This window comes from Molothrus ater, chromosome 1, assembly GCF_012460135.2.
Source record: "Molothrus ater isolate BHLD 08-10-18 breed brown headed cowbird chromosome 1, BPBGC_Mater_1.1, whole genome shotgun sequence".
In the NCBI taxonomy this organism is placed as follows: domain Eukaryota; kingdom Metazoa; phylum Chordata; class Aves; order Passeriformes; family Icteridae; genus Molothrus; species Molothrus ater.
Window position 1 is genome coordinate 104,698,708 of NC_050478.2, and position 18,206 is coordinate 104,716,913.

Genomic DNA, 18,206 nt, shown 5'->3' on the forward strand with positions numbered 1-18,206 from the left:
CCTTTTCTGAAGTCTGAAAAAACCCCTCATAGTCTACAGAGTCATAAGAACATTAGCTTCAAGAAAATAATTTTAAAAATACTATTTTCCTTTCAAAACAGGTGCTTGTAAGTGCAGGTTACAAGTATGTACAGCTTTGTGACACAGAAACCGAAGATTTGAAAAGTTGAGCACATCTGCCAAGTTGTAAGCACTGTCTAGGCTCTTTTTCAAGCAAACTGTCTCAGAAATCCTGAATGAAAAATGTTTTATAACTGTGAGAAAAGGATCACAGTTTAAAGGAATAATTTTGCACACCTCTTAGTCCCTCTTCAAATTGAAAGGAAAACCATTTAATCTGGAACAGAATACAATTCTCTAATGAAGATGCCAGTGGAACAACTGAGCATTCAATGAAGCAAGTTCTGTTCATCTAAATTTTTAAAACATCATTCCTAAATATGCAGCCTCTTGCAGAAGGACCTGTTGAATGAAATTAATGGTGTTGTGTGGATCACAGGTTCTCATTTATCTCTCTATCTGGTCTGTATCTTAATGTACATGTTCAGGAAATGGGAACTGAAACTTCTGCATATTCTTCTGCTCTGCTGGCCATAATCAGTGTCTGAGGTACTGTCTTTGATATTTTAAACTTTGCTGGAGATTTGTACATGATTGATCAATTTTTAGAACATGGAGGGTCAATCTTAATCAAGGCTCTAAGACATATCCAAATAAAAGTACAGAATAAATGCAAAGCTATTCCATAGGCACATTAAACAATATTAAAAAAACCACTCTAAATTCCAGGTGAGTAATGCACCTTGACTCATAATGACCAAAAAATAATTTCATCTTGGAGGCTGTAAGGAAAGTAAGATCACAGGCTGCCTTGTTATAAATAGCAAGGAAGAATTAGAAACATCTATCTTGAGTACTGCAGGTATAGACTCCTAACAGTAACATTTGCAAAGACAATGAAATACTGTTCATTTGCAGTAAGGGATTTAATTAGTACTTCATACTGTGATTGAAGAATAGTCTTTCCCATCTAGTGAACTTGTTTTCTATTTTAGAAAATTTAAAAATTGAATAATGAGAAGATTGCACATAAACGTAATTAATTTAATCCCACAGAGATGTTTTTTAAGTTACTGTGTGGGCAAGAACAGGAGAGCTGAAATTGGTCTTTGGGTAGATGATGGAATGAAATAAGTATTTCATAAAGGGAGTAGCATGAAAAACTCGTGATGGTATCATGTGAAAACTCAGATTCAAGTACATCTGTGTTGTATGCTTCCTTCACTAATTTGGCATTCAAAAGTGGATATAAATTTTTACAGTCTTCATCAGTCTCGCAGCCGAAAACTTTTCAGTCAAAATGTCCCCATAGAATGCCTTGTCAGAAAAGTACACTCAGGTTAGACAGATTAGTGTTCTGGTTTTGTCTTGGACAGAGTTCATTTTCTTCTTAGTATCTGGTACAGTGCTGTGGTTTGGGTTTGGTATGAGAATAATGTTGAAAACACATGAATGTTTCAGCTCTTGCTTAGAGCTTACCTGAAGTCAAAGATTTTTCAGTGTCCCATGAACTTCCAATGAGGAGCTGCATAAAAAGCCATGAGGAAGCATGGCCAGGGCACATGGCCAGAACTGGCTCAAGGAATTTTCCATACCACAGGATGTTGTGCCAAATTTATAAGTTGGGGGAGTTACCTGGCAGAGGGTTGAAGAGGGGATAGGCTGAATATTGGTCAGTGGGTGGTGAGCAGTTTTGTGCATCACTTTTTTCCCTTGGGTTCTGCTATTCTCTCTCCCTCTCCTTGCAATTACAATTATTATTATTAATATTAGCAAATACACAACAACAACTACAATGACAATAATAATAGCAATAATTTGTTTCTATTATTAAATTGTTGTCTCAACCAACAAGGATTACCCTTTCTTTCTGATTATCCACACCCCCAGTGTGCCAGGATGGGGGAATGAATGAGCAGATGCATGGTACTTAATTGCTAGCTGGGGTTAAACCACAGCAATTACTTAGGGCAAAGAGTTTTGAGGAATGTTTGTTCTTGTGGAAGAGAAATGTCCTTAATTTCCAATTTCTATTCTTATGGGATATTTAGCAGCTTTTAATCTGAGTTATATTAAACCATGGCTAACTTTCCATTCTAAAGAACTATTACCAAATAAAATCAAGTGATTGCAAAAAGAAGTTTTGGTGAGAGCTTTTATGAACTACAGGCATGAACCTCCTTCATCAGTGTCTTACCATTATGTTTGTTCTCACACTGCTCTGAAGATAGTGCATTTTTTGACCACAGAAACTGTGAAAATTGAAAAACATTCCTATACCAAAGACAACACAAGATGGTAAAAAAGGAGATATATAAGTACAAAATGCTAATAAGAACTTCCATTCTCATCTCAAATATTTTTCCTATTTAATGGCCTAAAAATGAAGGATGAAATATTAGAGAATCTTTTAGAAAAGTTAGCATAAATGGCCCCATTCTTAGAGGTTGTTGAATGCACCCATAGTTTTGCAGAGAGGTGCAGATATGTTTTGCAGAGGGCTGTTTTTTAGCCCTTAGCTACTGCACATACTCAGTGTGCATTTTTGCCTCCCAGTCTGAACTGGAGTCCTGCAATATGCTGTGCACAGAATGAAGAAGAAGCTGGTTACTAGGGAATTCAATTTATCTCCACTAACACTGTTATAATGCCTGCCATAGAGATGTTTCGTCACTTGAATATACTTGGAGAAGACAAACAAATAAGTAAAATTCTTGGGTGTTCCTCTCCTCTGCGGTCAATCTGGACTTCCAGGGAAACAGTGTGAGCACCAGCGGAGATCAGACAGTGCAGCACCTGCTCCATGGCAGCAGTGATTTCTCCAATTTCAGAGTTCTTATCAGTTTTCAGAGGTCAAAAATTTTTCTGATGGGAACAAGCAGACCTTTACAGTTTCAAAATATTCATTTATTTGACAAGGAACTTAAAGACTTCTGTGTTTTTTCACTACTAAGAATTGTCACCTGCCACTAGTGATGCCCTTACTGAAGGTCACTAGGAAATGACAATAATTACTGACCAAAGTAAATCATCAACCTGCTTTTAAGAATATTCCCTTCAAGATATGGAGAAACCAAGTTATTCACAATGGACTCTGTGTGAAAACATTCTTACATTGAAATGTCACCTAATAATTTAAATATGAGTGATAATATTTTGCTTACTATATTGGGTCAAAAGCACTTGCCTTTGGTCAATGATAAATTGATCAGTCATACACACAGGAAAAGTATCTCACACTTTAAACCAAGCTATACTGAACATGTGGCAAATCTATGGGTTTACAATATCAATAAAAGCGAGAATTTCATCCTTTTCTCATTGGGTTTTCTCTATTTTCTGCACTTTAAAAATCTATTTTGACACACTGAAAGCTATCTGGTAGCTGAATCCAATAAACTATTCAATCTTTTTTTTTTACTTCAGCACCATGACTCTGGGAAGAAAAGCCTGAGAAATCTCACTGAAATTGTCACCGGTTTTATTGAAGAGCAAAACCTCCTGTTTTTCTGATGTCTAATAATGGCTTGCATGAGTCTGTATTTTTAATAAATTTTGGACTACAAAGGAAAAACTCACATGAATACTTGAGGAAATACTGGAGCCAAAATTGAGCAAAACTTTTCTTTATACACATGCTTAAAATTCACCAGGCAAAATGTCTTTTGCATGTCAGCTGATGAAAGCAGTACTTTTTTCAGTTTTTTCCTCTTCCAAAACTTTGGTTACTATCTGAAATTCTTAAGGAAAATTTCCTAAGCTTTGCTGTAGCATTCACTGTCAGTGATTCAAAGTAGCTCTATTTTTGCTGTTTGAGTTTTCTGGTATCTATGTATGATGCTTTATCTGCAGTCAATTTCAACTGTGAGAATACATCCTCTGGAAAGAAAGTGCAATGTAATACTACCAATTTTTAATTGAAATCATAGAATATCCACAAGGATCATTGAAGTCTAAGTCCTGGCCTTGCACAAGACAACCCCAAGAATCAGAGCACATGCCTGAGAGTGTTCTCCAAACACTTATTGTACTTTGTCAGGCTTGATGCTGTGACCCCTTCCCTGTGGAGCCTGTTCCAGTGCCCAGCCACCCTCAATGCACTTGCGTATTTACCATACAGTCTGAAACATCCTATGTGCCTAATATAATTTTCATATTAACCAATAGCCTAATAGTAATTAGGCTATTGTTTTTCCAGAGTTACAATTATATTTTCAAAAGGATAAAGAAACTGGAAGTTCTCTTGCATGATGTGGAGGAAGGGAAGGGGACAATTCCCCTATGTATCACTTTCCTGAAATCAGAGTACTGACTTTAAATACCCATGCTTTGAGGCACTACACCTGATCCAACCTTCTTCTCTCAACTCAAAACCCTCTCTTTGGCTCACAGATGTCTCAAGAACCCTCAGCCTTGCATGCAGCAGAAAATCAGTCTTATTTTCCACCAAACAAGGCCTAATTTACATTAGGCATTGTTAAAAAAGGTGTTAGGATATGGCCTTTAGTTATCCCCAAAGGACAAGAGAGTAACAAGAGAGAATCACCTCAAGCTTAAGTGACACATGCACAAATCAAAGTTTAATAAAAGTAAGCCTTTCGAAAAGTGAAACAAGTTGCACTGCAGCTGTGATCCAGTGCCATATCTGAGATGCTGGTAGAGTACAAAATATCCTGCAGGGTGCTGATGGAATCTGAAGAAAATCACTGGGATTATGAAGCTACATATAGATAGCTACATTGGGGATGAGAAGCTAGCCATGCAGCTCAAAAGAAAGAGATCTGCAATACCTGTGCTGGAGTCCCTAAAGCAACTGAAATACTAGGAACAGAATAACCACTTTAGTTAATGCCCCAGTTGCCAGGACTACACTGCATGTCCATATCAGCTCCTGCATGCCAGCCAATTCTGTGCAGGAATGAATTAAACAAAGGAAAAAATGCAGATGGAAATATTTGGGTAACCCATCTGGGCCACTAAGGTCAAAAAAAGACATCATGACATACCAAATCTGTTTTGCTGTGCTTAGAGGACTGCTATGTGCTACATGTAGTGCCAGCATATGCCATCCACCCACAAACACGTCTGCTGCCATGACTCTCACAACAGACTGCTGGAAAATGACTGGTGAGGAGATTTGCAGTAGGACAGGTGTACAAAAATACATGTATAACAACCCATGGGCAAGGCACTAGATAGAAAGCAGTCTTTCCACAAAAGACCTAATCTTGACTCTGGTGCTCAACAGCACTGAGAATGATAAATGAGGTTGCAATTAATTAGATAATTGTGACTATGTGAATAATGCCACATTTGTAATGAGTAAATTTACTTGGACAAATTCTCATATTAGTGGCATTAACAATCAGTTCAGATATTAAGATCTGGAGGATGTCTCAATGTGTATATAAAGTTTCAGAAACGGAAACACACTGAACTAATCTGTATGGATATTTACGGGCATGTCAACAGAAAAAGAAGTGGAAGTGTAGCAGTTCACACAGGTTAGATGCTGTTGACATACTATTAACATATGGACTTTAGTTAACTCAACAGGCTAAGGGAGTAACTTAAGGACAGAAGAGAATAAGCAACCTAATGTCTGTGGTGCAGTCTTTGAGGCAAGCAGATTGTGAGCACCAAGCAAAGGTGACAGGTTTTGGACATTGCACAAATTTCAATGAGACAACCAAGAATTTGATTTTGTCTATCAAATTAGATAACTGATGGTCATCAGGTTACCATCAGGAGAAGACCCAAAGAACTCAAGCCTGGAAAAGGTCTGTGCTTAGCATGGCTAGAATCTAGCCTAACTCAGTTAACTTTTCTCTTGGACAATGCTATCCCACTTGCAGAGCAGAGAAGTACAATAATTTTAAAAATTGAATTTATCTTGATTAAGTTGCTTTTGTATCCAATTCCAGTTAGGCACTGCTTTATCATTTGGTTTTAAATCACAAAAGGAGGATTCCACATTTCCATGGTTGCACCTGCTCACCAGTCCATCCAACATTTAACCTTTTATCTCAGACCTGTCAGGATTATGCCTGTATCTCTCCAAAGACAACTGTAGTCTGTACATATTATGTCTTTGGTAGCAGTTGTCATTGTATATTAGGGACCTAATAAAACTAGCTAGCAGGAAAACCACGCTTTTTACATTGTTGCCTCTTAGAGTCTTCTTATCTTCTATTTCATTCTGATTTTAGGCTTGTCCTGGCAAGAGATGCTTCATTCAATTCCAAATCACTTCCCTTCTAAGCCCTCCATTATCCTGGAGAGCTCAACCCCTACCCCTCCAAAGCTCACTCTTTGACTCCTTCCAAGCCTTATCCAAATCTCCATGTCTTTATTTGACTTGCCTGGTCAGCCAACAACTTGTGTTTCAGCAGTCATTCTGTTCTCTGTGTTTCAGCAGTCCTTCAGTCCTCATTCTCATTCTTCACACTGTGTCCAGATTTGACATGGTCCTTGTCTGGCCATTCTTGTTCAGTCTATCCAAAAATCACTCCTCTGTTCTCCTTGGTTGTCCCTGACATCTCTTTAGCTTGGCTGCTGCAGCCTAGTGAAAGTCTCCATCCCTCTGCCTCTTCCTATCGGCTCTAACAATGGATCCAGATCTGACTGCTATTTAAAGCACCAAATGTAGCCATCATTTAATCCAAATCTACCCACATCTACTTTACTGTCTGGAAAAAAAATTACTTTGATGAAGGAGGAGAAATTAAAAAGGAAAAATTAAAAAGGAAACGTGAGTTAAACAACATGCAAACAGTCAGTTTATATTTTCACAGGAGCTATTGAGGCACTGTTTTGCGTTCTAGCTTTAGAAGAAACATAGTACTTACAAACTTATTGTAGCATGCCTGTTCTGGTGGAAAAGGGGACAAGGACAAGCCTGTGCCCCCCAGAAAACTGTGACTGATAGAAATCGAGTTTGTATTTTAATAGATAGCACTGAGAAATAACGCAAATTTCTTTCTGTTCATGGTGTATACTTCAAATTTAACGTTTCAGTTCACATATGCTTGAACTGAAGTAAGTAAAATGGAGTTTCTTTAGGCTCCTTTCCTTCAAAGAAAAAGGAAAAAAGTGAATTGAATGGAAATTTGGTCTTTGAAAGAGCTGTGCTTCTTTCAGAAGAACTAGAAACTTTTGACCAGTATGTTAATCTGACCTATCAGTGATAGGTTCTCTGGAATACATAAAATTAATCTCTTGATTTAAAGTCTTTCTAAGTTGAAAATGGAGAATGGTAATTAAGTCCCCATAGCACTGCTTTTATTAACTATAACTAATAATTTTGATTGAGGATTTGGCAGGAAATGCCTGCTTTAAGAATGAATATTGCTTACTTGGTGACACTCAGTAGATTTGTCAATGCAGTATTTTATTCCAGGACAATTGAGTCATCCACCACATAGCCAATATATTTGCTAAGAGTTACACAAGTGGCCTTGGAATAAAATGGAATATCTAGGCCTTATGCATCTCAATGAAGGAAGCAGATTGTCATAACAACTTTGAAAATGCCATTCTTTTTCAGTCACAATTAATTTTAGCCCAGCACAGGCACTTCACAGAACTGAAAACCAGAAATTCAACAATAAAACTGAAGGCGATTGCTAAAAGGTGCAGGTTATGGACTCTTTCTACATCTAGCATGCTGCAACAGTCCTCATTCACAGCATGAAAGAACAAAAGCCAGAGAAGACAGAAAATGAAGCCCATGAAAAAGTCCTATTCATTCTATATTGTGGAGAATTTGAATAGTGTATCTTTAAAGGTAAGCTTTCAATATTACAGGAGGGTCTCAACTAATTAACAGCAATTAATGGATTTAAAGCACATATTCATGTGCTTTGCTGAATTGAAGCCTAAACAATGGTTACAAAATAATCCTGTGTGTGCACTGCTTGCTTCTTTTTGTGTGAACAATTTCTTCTGTATCATTCAGAGACCTTATCACAGTAAATAGTGCTTGGCTTTTGTGTGGCCTTCCCTAAGCAGCAAGGACAGGGAGACCAGCCTATGGCCTAAAGACCTTACAGACTAACACTTCCTCCATTTTAGAAGTGGACGATCAAGAAGATCTCTCTTAATAAAGTGTGGATCAGTGTTAGTTTCTTTACATAAAAGGTTTATTTAATGTAAATGTGTTACTTACAAAGCAGACAACTTGTACAATTGCAAATATATAATACAAAAATTCCTTTGAATTAAAAAAAAAGTTGTTTCTCCTTTTCCTTCTTTATCATCTACTGTTTCATTATCTTGCCCTCATCCATATCATCTCAGTCTAGAGCCAAGTAATATTCTTTAAGCGGAAATAGGAGATTCTGCCAAGAATTTCTCTATGTAAAATCCCTTTCCATGTTGTCAAGACTCATGGCAAATCATTTTTTCTCAGTTGGAGTGTTATCTTCTTTGGCTGAGAAGTGAGTTTTGAAAAAACAAGGTGTGAAAAAATGTCACGCTTTGTTTTGTCCAGGCTGGTGTCATCTGTCATATGTATTGCTGTTATTTATTTAGCTGCAATGAGCAGCAGTGTGTTTTTATTTGATCTCTTTGACTTTTGACTTTGCTTCTCCAGAAGTCCTTTTGTCTCCCCTCTTCATCAGCTTTGTCCTGTGTGAATGGACTGTCAGCATCTGTGGATGTCATGGTCTACCCATTTTGTTTTGGTCTTTACAGGCTCAAAAAGGCAAGATGAAACAAGGGAAAGGAGAAAGACTTTCTGTTCCTGACTTGTAAGAAGGCAGGTCTTGAAAATTTCTTTAATTTTCAAGAATATTGTTATATGGAAAGAATATTATTCTTTTTGTATAATAAACTTTCTGCTTATTAGAGAATATGCTTCTTCAGAAGATGACAAAATACCTCTCAAACCAAATTAACATCATTACCTTATTTTCATGAAATCCTGATTATTGAAGAGATTTATCTGCAGTGACTCAGCAGGTCTGAGGAACTGTAACCGGAACCAAGATACTTTTGAAAGATGAGTCTGACCACTGTAGCTAAGAATATGAATTCTTTAAAAGATGTTTCAAATGTTTTATACTTTTTGAAAAATTACTCTTGGTTTCCTTATCATCACTGAGAGACCTTCACAGTCAGAGTGAAAGGTAAGGCTGGTGTACTGTACCATGGGCAAGCCCACCGCTGACTAGAGCCAACACAAACTCTGCAGAAATGTGGTGGAGCTATAGGAAAGGGGCTGTGGATAAGATTGATGTTGCTAAATATGGGCTATTCATGCTTATTTACAAATGCACATTCTGTCTCTGTGAAGTGGTCTCACAATGATGGGTAGTCCTTCCATTTGGCTGTACTACAAAGGGACTTCAGGTAGTGTTTGCCACCACTTCTCTGTGAATCTTGTGCCCTCATTCCATGTCTGCTTCTAGATGAATCATTCCTTCACAAATTAACCTTTATCTTAAAATACATTTTCTCAAAATACTGATCAAATTGATATAAGCTATATGTTTTAGGAGAGTTATAGAACCAAATGTGAAGTAACAGAAGAGACAATAAACAATAGATAGGGATAGTCTATCATGTAATAATTTGTTCCATTTGTACAATGTATCAAGAAATTCAGTGTGTTAACTGCTGATTTCATAGGGAAGCAGTGTCTTTTGTAGGTAAACAGTAATGTTTGTCACATCATATTCTTTGAGCAGGATGACTGCCTTTGTACAAGGCAGATACTTTCACATAGGTGTATATTATTTTCTTTACATGTGCAACAAAAAAATTAGAGAATTAAATTCTTTAGCATAAGAAGTGGATCTTAAATGGCTTAAATCATGAAACTCTGGGAAACAGAGCAAGCAAACAATCACAGACCACACAAAACAAAAGCTTAGTTCAATGTATAAACGTGATTTTTATGTGATATGTGATATTTTCTGGTAATGAGCAGTTGAAGACAATCAGGTAACAGGCTGTGTTGAAGATATCCTAGGACTGCTAAGGTGTTTCTTTTCAACATATTCTCAATTCCAGCAAAAACTCAGGACCAAACTATCACTGAAACTTTTCTTTTTTTTTGCCCACTAGTATAGAATTATCCACCTTACATTTCATGGCAAATGAAACAGTTGCTGCCCCACTATTGAACTGCAGTGGTCTCAGATTCACAGAGAAGATGCACAAGATTATCAAATAAGATGTTCTGTTGTCTATCTTACTTCCTTGAAACTAAAATATGAAGTGCCTCTCCAAGGAATTTCTTTGGAATACGATGCTTTATTCCATCTTCTGAATAAAATTGTTTTATTTTAATGCTGAATGTCCTTGGAAATGATTCTTCCAGCTGTGGCATACTGAAATGTCTGTGGCTTAGAGGCTTGCTCCGAGACCTCTATCAGCAACACTTTCACAAATGCATGTGTTCAGGAAACTATGGCAAAATCTTGGTGTGAATCTTTTGCACTGTCTTTGAAAACAATCAGCAAGTCATAGTCATGAATATTTTCTCATAAAAGCCTGTAGGTGCATACACTATATGTGTGTGTATGTTTGTAGAGATTAAAATGCATATATATAGATGCACACATACATAATAAAAAAAATACAGATTGCAGTTTCTGGACACCTGCCACTGGCTTGTAGCTAATAATAAGCATGATTGACTCCTGCAAAATGTGACTAAAAAAAAAGTGGATTTAAGTCTCCTGTCTGTCTGGACATAATATCAGAGTTTAGGATTTTAGTTTTCTTGAAATGAAGCCCCCCAAACCTCTAGGGTAAAAATATCAAGAATGATATATGATTGCTGTAAAAGTTATGTCGTCCAAAAATAATCACAATGGGATTATTAATATCATATTTAATGTTGAATCCTTCATTGTGGTTTCAAGATTTAAAAGCAGAAAATATGCAGAGAAAATATTACTGAATATCAAGTGCATCTTTCTGTGTGGAGTAGAATACAGAAGTCTGTCTTGCTTAATGAGGATTACCTAAATCTTATGAATCTTGTCATGCTATGTATTTTAGAATTACAGGAAAGCAATAATCAGTTCAGACCACACAGATAAAATATGAGGAAAATTCTAGAAATCTTAATGCAGAAAGTGTATTCGTATATGTCAATGTCTTTCTTACACCAGTGAAATCAAGTAAAGGGAGACATTTCAGTTTCTTCCTAGTTCCATAGCAACAGAAGACCAGACATGTTGATATCTACCATCAACAGTATATTCAATTTTAAAAGGCACTTAAACCTCTTTTAAGTTAAGCTCTTTAAGAATTTTTAAGCTACCTTTCTTAGGAAGACAGTGTTGCATTGTCTCAGAGGCTTAGAAATTCTTTCCATGAAGAGGAAATTATTCCTGTTCCTTGTTGGAATTTGTGGCCATAAAATAAATGAGATTTCATCACATAGCTATAACAGTTTGAAAAATGTTTCCGTAATGGGGTGAGATCCAATCTCTTCTGGCTACATGTGGGTAACTAACATTGATAGGAAGGAATTTTTTGCATGCAGATGCCGAGGAAAATAAACAAGGGACATGCAACTGGCATCACACTGCAAGAAAAATAGGTATTTGATATCAAGCTGGAAGTTCAAAGTGGGGGTTTCTATACAGGTATAGGCAATTTACGTTTCCATAGAGCTGAAATGAGAAATGGTCCTTACATTAAATACTCTTATACACCTCTTTGGAATGAAGAATAGACCCTTTCTTCCAATAATATAGTTGAAGTTCAAGGTTATTTCCCTACATTGAGAATACATTCATATTTCATAGCTAATATACTTAGAAATACTTCAGAAATGGTCCAAACACATCAAACACATCAAAGCATTGGTTATGTGAGATTATATTTCTATACAGGGATATGAACTCTATATTTTGGGCGACCTTGCAAAGAAGAAATCACCAAGAGTCTCTTCTCTGAACAAAATTACTTTACATTGTGGTCACTCTGATTCCTTTCCCTTTGAGAAAAACTCCCGTGAGTGTGAATATGAGACATGGTAACAAAAGCACACAGGGCTGAAAAGCCATCAAGAAGGGAGCATGAATTCAGACAACTTCTAACCTTGAAATGATGAGGTTATTATAAATCATATCCTTGAAATGCCAAGGTGAAGGGAGAAACCTCGTGTGTCCTTACAAGTGCATTCAGTTTCGCCCTCAGACAGTGTATTATTCACATGCAGCAGAGGGCTAGTTATGAATAGATGCTCCCAACTCCTATCCTATTCCACAGGCTTTCAACACACAAGAGCAAACATAAAGGATGAAATAATTTCAAGCATCTCTTAAGGCTTAGTAGAATTAAAGAATTTCAGGGTCATGAAATAGCTCGTTGAGTGTCATTGTCCTCTCAGCATCTCCAGTATCCTGGAGCTATAGACTTATTTATTATATTCTAAAAGCATGTTTTTCATAGCAGTTATGAAAGTTTTGACTTTCCAATCATTGTTTATTCCGACTCTGTTCCCTATGCAAATTTCTTTTCTGATTGCAAAATGTCAGGATTTTTGTGTTGTGCCCTGGATGACCCGGAAAGGAATCTTTTTGGAACTCAGAAATTACATTACTACATGGAGTGATAAAATTAGCCAAAGCATTCCTGGTGCACTCTACAGAATGTTGGTGCCACAACAGCCTTTCCTAACTCAGCATTGATATTCACCACTTGCCTCCCATTCCTCTTTTGCTTAAGTAGAAAAATTATTACAGTGTTAGTGTAATCCTGGACAAAACAAGACCTTCTTTGGTGGGGGAAACAAATAAATTAGTCTTTATTCTACTCTACCAGACCAATCATCTGAATATGCTTTTATGCTTAAAAAAACCAAAATTCTTTCTTACAGGGGAATTTTTCTATTGACTATTTAAGCTGCATGGTTAAAGGAGCTTCCACCCTCTTCCCATGTCTTCTCAATATTCAAATGCATTAAACAGGTCTCTCTGCCTTTGCACAAAATTTCCCATGTTGCAGTCTTTGGATCACAGAGACAAAATGCATTAGGTGTATCTTTAAACCTGTTTAGGAAGTCTCCTCAGTGTTTAGTGCATGCTTTCTTACAATCATCTCCTTTAATCATGGTAACAAAGTATTATATTATTCTTCTGGAGAGGGCTCAAATGGGTTTCAAAATTTATATTCATAAATGACAGTAACCTACAAAAAAGCTAAGTTTAACTCTCTCAAAAGCTGTACATTTCAACAGATAGTTCTGCCACGGTCTCTCCATTTAGATTTACATTGTTTTGTTAAAATAGTGAGATTAAAAAAATAGTGCAACTGCAAACAAGAATGGTGTGAAAAAAGCAAAATTGATTAGAAAATTAGTAGTTTTGAGGTAGAAGATTATCTTACAAGAAAGTACTGTTCCAAAGAATGAGACCATAACTACAAACTGTCATGATAATGTGTGATTTTAATTATATCACTAGCATTGATAGATTAACAGATAATGAACAGAAATATCAACGACATCAATATTATTTCAAACGCAGGCTAAATATTTAATGTGTAAATTGAAAAATCAATGTAAAAGTAAAATTTCCTGAGCTAAAGACAAAGTGTGTTAAATAGATCTGAATGACAGAGATTGGTTAACTCCCTAATTGGAAGAACACACAAGTGAAACTAACCACATAAGTCAAAAAATAAATGAAAGAAAGGCTGTCACAAAGATTAAAGATTTATACAGCTGTTTCATCCATCTGGTGTTTAACCAAGCAAAGGCTGGTGGAGAGCATATGACTCAGATGCCTGTATTGCAGGATAACTGACTGATTAAATGAATTTGTACATCCATCAAAGACCATAAATTTAAAATTAGACTTACCAAAAAAAGCGACACAAAATGTTTTGAGAGCACAGAATTTGTAGACGAGTTGGCACTGATTTTAAAGGCAGTTTTAGAAGACCACAGAACAAGATACCAGGATGGGTTTTGGAGCTGCAGCATATATTAAGTGCATAATTATTGAAATCTATAGGCTTTGATGCATTGGCCAAAAATACTGCACATAAAGAATATGGGTGACTTTTGAATTTAAAACTGAAGCATTCGGTGGTGAGTTAGACTTATAAATATGAAGCCATGGAGAAAATTTTTTCCCACTGGATTTGAACAGGTTATGCATAAAATTTCCCATGAATTTTATTCAAGTGAAAAAAAAATAAACTGATGTTAGTACTGCCACTTGTCAAATCAGCCTTACAATCTGCTTAACTATGCACCCAAAATCTCAAGAAAAGCTGTTGGTTTAATTGAGATGTTTTTCATATTGCCAAAACATTCAGATGTGCTGGTAATTGAGAAAAAAATCAGTTTCCCACTTCTAAACTTTTCAATGAAAAGTCCTGGTGATTTGCAGTGCATGGGTCAGCAACCAGTAGTTCTTTGTTTCAGGGTGAGCACTTTTAAACATGTCTCATGCCCAGCAGAGCATACAAAATCTTGGAAAAAGAAACATTCAGTCTATCTTCTTACAGTAGTGAGATTGTTTTTATTTAGCTGTAGTAAATATCATGTACATAAATATCTTGAGATGTTTGCCTCTTGTATTCTCTCCCATACATGTACTGATGGGGAACCTTGCACATCGAAACATGCAGTGACTGGAACAATGGGAAGAACAACCTGATGAACATGATGAAAGGCAGAGATTTGGGAGGATCAAGGTTAACATGTTGGACATCCTCATAACAGAACTGTCTAAATTTGCCATGAGAGAAGATGCAGCAAAAAAAATTGTATTAAATATCCAAAAAAAAGATATGTAAATGTTTTCAGTTTTCTGTAAAATCTCTAAATTTTCTCCCTATCTGTTGTGCACTGGTATACTGCAGCAAAGAACATGCCAAACAAAATCTAAACATACTATCTGAGAGAACACTGGCTTCGGTTTTTCCCACATGCTTTCTTTTTTGCCTTTTTCTAATAACTATTTTTTTTTTTTTGATTTGTCACAGCTTATAACATCACACAGTACCAAAAGCCACAACTTACAAAATTTTAAGTGTGTTTAACTTGATACTATGTGTGTTATTTATTAAATTAACTATGGACTATGCTGGGCTATATAAAACACTGAGTGCATAAAACATGTCAACCCATAGAAATTCTAGAGCTCAGCTTATCTACAGGCAGGTCACTTGCAATAGTTTAATTGTGCTTGCTTTTACAGAGCTCCTGAAGCACAAATCCTGCAAGAATTTAGGGCAAAACCTTGAATCCCTCCATTTACTGCAGGTAAGTCCACTTTGTAAAACAGACAGGGCATATAGGTACAGCCATCTACAGGCTGTGTGATCTTCCTCCACTTATACATTGCCAGACATTTAAGCCCAAGTCAATCACCTTCAATAAGAAAACACAAGGAACTCAAGAAGGTAATCTGTCTTACAGGTACCCAGTTTACTTTCATATTAATAGTACTTTAGAAGTGGTTATTTCTTTCTGGGGATGTTGAAGGAGATGTTGGCAGACTGATTGCCTCATGTAGATGTAAAACTTTTAGATATCTGCTTTAAGTTGCTTTGATTTTCCATGGTTGTACTTGCCTGCTGCCTAACACCAAAGGTGTTGGACTGTTTCTTTTACTGTCATGTCTTTGTATAGGGTCAGCACAAAGCCACCTGTGGGACATAATTCTTACATACAATTCGTACATAAAATTCTTGCTCAAGTTTCTGTCTCCCTGGTATTAAACTCCTGTGCAGATATAATGGAGAGCAGCAGAGCAAGATGTGTGCAGCCACTCAGAAAGCAGGTCCCTAGCTGTCAGACATGGTGAATGTTAAAAATGCCCCATGGACTTCTGAAGAAAACAGACACAATTTTTTTTCTCCCCTTGTGGGGAAAGTGCTGCTGTTCACTAGGTGACATATCATAGAGCATGGATGGATGAACCATGCTATGGACAAGGAAGCCTTGAAGAAGAAATGGGGGACACTCAGCTGGACATTTCACTGTTCCCTTTTTGTCTTAAATGACCTTTAATTTTGTACCAATAAGCAAAAGGGTTAATATGGATAGAGATTTAGAGTATTTCAAAGATGGAAGTAAATTTGCAAGTGAAAAAAATTGAAACTGTATAGATTAAATGTTATAAAGCTATAGAATTAATAGGTTTACTTGCATTACTTCTCTGTGAATTCCTTCCCACAGTCCTGCTTTGTCCCCAAAGAAAAGTAACAATATCTACCAATGGCATCATCTACTTCAGACTCAGTTTTTCTGACAAGACAGATGGCAACCTTTTGCAGAATATATCCAAAATGCTCTACAGAGAGCACTTAGAGATAAACATGAAAAGACATTTAGAGCACAGGGTGCACAGGATACATTTGTAAACACGCATACATATAAAAGTAAGATAATTACTGATTTTTCAAAAGTATAGGGAAGATGGTCTACAGAGATATTGTTTTTCTAATAAGCAGAGGTAAACCCTAGAAGGCATGGTTTAATTGGGGAAGTTTTTAACCAGGTTTTGGCATTAAGAAGATACCAAAAAAAAAATTACAGAGATGGTTGTTACACTTTTGCTCTTCTCTATGCCTGATAAGAAGGCAGTAAGTCACACTTAAAATGCCCCAGATTTTAGAATTCCTGAAGTGAATGAGTTGACAAAATAATGGTAGAAATTGTTAGTTCAAAGAAAGTGGAAACCATAGTTAGAAAGCATGTGGAGGGTATTGTAGGGTTGGTTTTGAGCAGATCTATCTTTCTTTCCTTAAGAAACTTTTGGGACACAACTCTTTTTGTAATGTTTTCTAGGATGTATTAATATAAGTCAAACTTTCAGCAGGATCAAGAGCTTTCAAGGGAATGCTTTCATGGCACTGATGACCACTCTCACTAGAGACCAACATCTCATACACAACACCTGCCCTTTTCATTCTAAAAAATTTGCCCAGCTGTTATCAGTGTGTCTTTGCTCCCAGGGAAAGAATGCAAAATGAGGGCACCTGGGAAAATTGCCTCATTCTTTCTATCCCGTTCAAGTTAAAATTAATCGAGGATGAAAAGTTTTAAAGGTGTTTTTTCTCTTTCCCACTGGATTTAGGCAGTCAGAAGAAAATTAAACAAAAGGAGGAAGATGATGAATCAGCCTCAGAATGTGAATAATTTGGGGACCAAGGAGCTCCAGACAAAAGAACACACAATTCTCATTTTCACAGTTCATCTTTCATTTTTGAATACTCATCACCATCTACTGCCAAGATGCCAAGATTAAAATCTGTTTCTCCATTTGTCATCTCTTACTTCAAGTGAGTTCAAAGGGATCACTGGTCCCAGACTGAAAGTGCATCACTCAGAGCATGAAAAACAACATAAGAGTTTGCAAGGAAAATCAGCATGAAGTCATTAATGAAATTGTGTTTTTCTGACAGTAAAGAACAAGGAAGGAGAGAAAGGAAAGACCCTTTCCTCAGGGTATTTTCAAGTGTCTTCTTTCTGTTTTATCTATTCTGGAATCCTTTTTTCTGAGTTTCATCCCTTTCCTTTTCTATTATAAATGCAAAAATATATTGCTACTGCAAAGAATAATCAAACACTGGGGTACTCAGAATCTGGATCCCATTTGTCCCATATTTCATGTATGATCTCAAAAGGTCTCATAGGCCACCTTTTCCATGGTTGCATACTTGTGATGAGAGCTAACTTGTCTACTGAGTTTGCAAGGCTACACTCTCACTTTGCATTGTTACCAAGAGATCCAGCCTCTCACAGCACCCAGCTTCTCTGGACATTCTGTATTCCAGGCTGCAGAAATGGTGCCACCTTTCTTCTAGAAGATCTCAGGAAATCTTGACCCCATGTGTAATATCTACACAGAAAAACTTCTTGTATTGAGAATGCAATGGCCTAAATATCAATTACTTGACACCATGAGGAGCAGAGAATTTTGCACCTAACTGGCAGGAAAAGAAAAGCCCAGGAGCACAGAAGTTTTCTATACGGACTGACCAGTGGCATGGAAGCAGGAGGAAGGTGAATACAGCCCTGGTGCCTGACAGGATGGGGGCTGTACTGTCAGCAATCCGTCAAACCAGTGTGAGTAGCCATAGTTGTCAGTAAAGTAAAATAAGAGCAATCCCCAGTTTCTTTGGCCAGCTTTATTGCCCCAACTCCATTGCCTCTTTCCCAAGTG

The 18,206-nt window shown here is 36.8% G+C and overlaps 1 long non-coding RNA gene across 1 annotated transcript; it reads left to right on the top strand.

Moving 5' to 3' along the window:
- The first annotated feature begins 7,760 nt into the window (after nucleotides 1-7,760).
- LOC118684167 (uncharacterized) lies at nucleotides 7,761-17,447 on the top strand. The gene is made up of 3 exons (XR_004979781.1): nucleotides 7,761-7,846; nucleotides 15,234-15,298; nucleotides 17,118-17,447. It is a non-coding gene; the product is annotated as an uncharacterized LOC118684167 (long non-coding RNA).
- Nucleotides 17,448-18,206: the final 759 nt, after the last annotated feature.